This window comes from Labrus bergylta, chromosome 2 (genome assembly GCF_963930695.1).
Source record: "Labrus bergylta chromosome 2, fLabBer1.1, whole genome shotgun sequence".
In the NCBI taxonomy this organism is placed as follows: domain Eukaryota; kingdom Metazoa; phylum Chordata; class Actinopteri; order Labriformes; family Labridae; genus Labrus; species Labrus bergylta.
In genome coordinates, this window is record NC_089196.1 from 16,608,677 (window position 1) to 16,612,335 (window position 3,659).

General features: G+C 41.8%; 1 non-coding gene across 1 annotated transcript; it reads right to left on the reverse strand.

Moving 5' to 3' along the window:
- Positions 1–1,306: 1,306 nt before the first annotated feature.
- On the reverse strand, positions 1,307–1,413 carry LOC114921105 (U6 spliceosomal RNA). The gene has a single exon (XR_003809400.2). It is a non-coding gene; the product is annotated as a U6 spliceosomal RNA (small nuclear RNA).
- Positions 1,414–3,659: the final 2,246 nt, after the last annotated feature.

Consider the following 3,659-nt stretch of genomic DNA (forward strand, 5'->3'; position numbering starts at 1 on the left):
TGACAATAAAGTTGACTTTGACTTTGACTTTGAAGTAGGCTACCATAACATGTAAGAACTCGGATTAAGTACAAGCACCTTGATTTGTTCAGTAACAACAGTGTTTTAATAAATTAATTTTGTATTTTACACAGTGAATTTATGATGGTAATCTCGTATAGCCTACTTAAATGTCTGAAATAATTTAAGATGATGAGGACCTCAACTTGTGCATGCTGTGCGGGGGGAATGACAACATTAGCATCAAGGAACCACCAAAATGTGGAAATAATATCAAGGTTCATAATGACTGACCGACGAGCCAACTTGATAAACTCATCAGTAGGCAGCATTACACCTGTGGTGTTTTCTACTGCACATTCTTCATGTCTTTTAGAACAAAATAGATCAAACCATTTGAGCCACAAGACCAGTTTCTTCCCCTCTGCTGCCAGCCTGATGAACAATGCCCCTGCCCTCCCACCTCCCCCCTCCCCACATTACAGACTCTCATCCAGCCCCACAGACAGACAGCATTACAGTAATGTGAAGGCTGAAACTGTTTTTATGCATTACATTAACGCTCACTGGACTTTTAATACTGCACCTTTTATATTTCTTATACTCTATTATACCTGTAATTACTTATTATATTTTATTTTATTTAAGTTATAGCTATTTTGCTTTATTTCCTTTGTGAACTGTTTTTTTTGCACCAATACACCAAGACAAATTCCTTGGATGTGTAAATGTAGGCTACTGGGCAATAAAAAACGATTCTGATTCTGATAAGGGACCTCAGCTCCTCCTCAGATCCTCCACAAGACAACTTTTAGTTTACATTAAGTCTGAGGCAAGAAACATGGAAGTTTATCCGTGGAGGCCGTGAACGATTCCTCGTGACCATTTAACCATCAACTTTTATAAACACAGCTTACCTGCAAAACAACACACGGACATGATGGTCAGCAGAGAGACATGATCCCTGTGTTTTTTCAAAAGGTGTTTTCCAGACGACAATTCAGGAAAGTAGTGGTAAAAGTTACAAGTTTGAACGACATTCAATGCGAGAAACACGAGTTTTAGGCCGACCATTGAAAGCAGGCCTCGTCGAGTCGAAAGGCTTTCAGAAGAAGGAGGAACAACAAAAGAAAGACAAAAAAGACCGATTTTAAAACAGTTAATTGCAGAGTGTGAAACTCAGTGTCTGCTGCTCCAGCTGCGATGCGGCGCTGCTGCCACAGCTGCCGCGGGGGCGCTGTTTCACCACAATCACAGTCTGAAGAGGAAAAATCATTATTTTTTATGATAAATCACAACTTTATGATAAAAGAAGGAACGCTTCACGAATTTGCGTGTCATCCTTGCGCAGGGTCCATGTTAATCTTCTCTGTATCGTTACATATATTTAAGAACCTTGTCTGAATATATAGGGCTATGTCCCATCACCTCCCGGACTCATGGTGGCTGCTACAAACAGTTAAACTGCTTATTATCAATACAGGAAAACACTAGAGAGCACCTAGAACACGGTCTGCCTCCCCCCACCCCCTTGCTCCCTATCCGTCTTCCTGCATCTTATCCCATCTCTCCCCCTATCCCTTTCCAACCCTGGCGCAGTCTAGGCCTGTGAAGGCTGTTTCGTCATGAGCCGGGATCCGGCCGATGATTTCTGCCTTTTAATAAGGCAGTTTTTTCTTACCACTGTAACTTTTGCTGCTTTGCTAAAGTGCTCATGATGGATAGGCCGGGTCTTTGTAATATAGCAATAAGTAAGGTCTTTTACCTGCTTTTTGTAACATAACAATGAGTAAGGTCTTTTTACCTGCTCTTTTGTAATGTTAACAGACAAAGAGTAAGGTATTTTACCTGCTTTTTGTAAAGTGTCTTGAGATAACACTTGTTATGAGTTGATGCTATACAAAATAAATTGAATTGAATTGAATTGAATAGAGAGCCGCCTGGGCTGGGTGCTGTACTTTGAGTTTTGTACCTGTAGGCCTATTGGCCCAGTGTGACCCACAATTGTACGACCCAAGGTGGTTCTTTTGGACATCATCAGTGTTACGAGGGCATGATGGGAAATTTAGGCACATTAGGTCTACGTCAGACGATAGGGATTGGATGGCTGTGCAAGCGGGAACAAAAGGCTGACTAGGCCCCTCCTCTGGCAGTCCTCCAGGACACTCTCTGGCCCCTCAGGGGTCGATGGGGGTTGGTTGGGGTCAGAGTGTGTTGGTAGAGAGACACTATGGGAGATCAGGGAGTGGGTAGAGCGAGGGAGTGAGAGAAAGACAGAGAGCGACATGAGATGCAGAGCCAGTTTGGTCTGGTTTGGCTTACGTCATTCTTCAAAACCGGAAGAGTTGAGAAACACTTTCGCAGCAGAGAAAACCTGCTGCGATCCTGGATCCTGCTTAAAAAACAACAGAAACAAAAGAAGACTCATCTAAACTTCAACCAGGAGCTGTGTTCACTTTAAATCCTCCCATATGGTTTAAAATAACCAGCAAACATGTCTTTTTGGTCTGCTGCTAAATGCCTCTGTAACAACAGAGGATCTGGACTGAATCAAAAAATCTTATTCTATTCTTTTGGTCTGCTTGCTGCTTCTGAAAATGTAACATCTGTATCTGATTATATGTCGGTTCAAATATACCATTAGTGCCATTATTTTGTCTTTATATTATTATTATTTTGAGAAACCGTTTCCTTGCTCTTTTGTGTTCAAAATAGTACTTGCAGTCCCATCAAACTGCCACGAGGTGTCGCTGTCTGATCAATCTTCAGGGGGGATTATGGGACGTCCCACTCCGGAATAGTAGCCTAACAGATAGAAAAGCAAAAAGGCACAGTTAATACAGAGAAAACAACACACAAAGTGCTCATAAGCTCATACCCGTAGCCTAGTTTTTTGTACACTAACTAATACCAGAGCAGACATGGCTCTCTGACAGTCCGCTCAGTGGTTGGTGAAAAAGCCGACCCAGCGTTTTCAGTGACAGGCTAAATGAATGTGCATAATACACAGCCGAGACGCGTTTACATCGTAACATCTATCCAGTTAGGCTAAAGCTGTTGTGGTGTTTTGAAAAACTCGGCATACACTTTGACTCAGGCTATTTAAGTTTCTCCTTTTTTCGGTTCACTTTTACGGCTAGTTGTCAGGGTTACACAATAGCCGAATTAGGCTACCAAAATATTACAATAGCCTAACTTTCTGAATCTACAGTTAACCTGTTTTAACTGGCACAATTGACTTTCATAAAATCTTTGTATGTGTAGCCTAGGGGGAAATGCATGTAGGCTACGCCAGCGAAAATATACCAAAACACTACGAAAGTCTTCAAACTGAGTCCAATGTCAAAGGAACGACTATGTTGCGTTGACTCGCCCGCTTCCGACTCCACTGATTTATCGTCTGTTCTCTGTTCAAGAAAAATATAGGCTACTATTGCTAGATAGGCTATGACTTTTCACACTAATCCATATATGGCTCTATAACCAACCCCTCTACGTTTCGGAGATATAGCCTATGCAGTCACGCTGTCCTCTCCATCTAAAAAAAATCGATTGCTCGTCTACACCATAGGTCTACACCTTATATTTACGGTAGAGCATTTAGGCACCGTCAATGATTTTGTGGTTCATTAACCCTTTCACGCATAATGGTCACTACA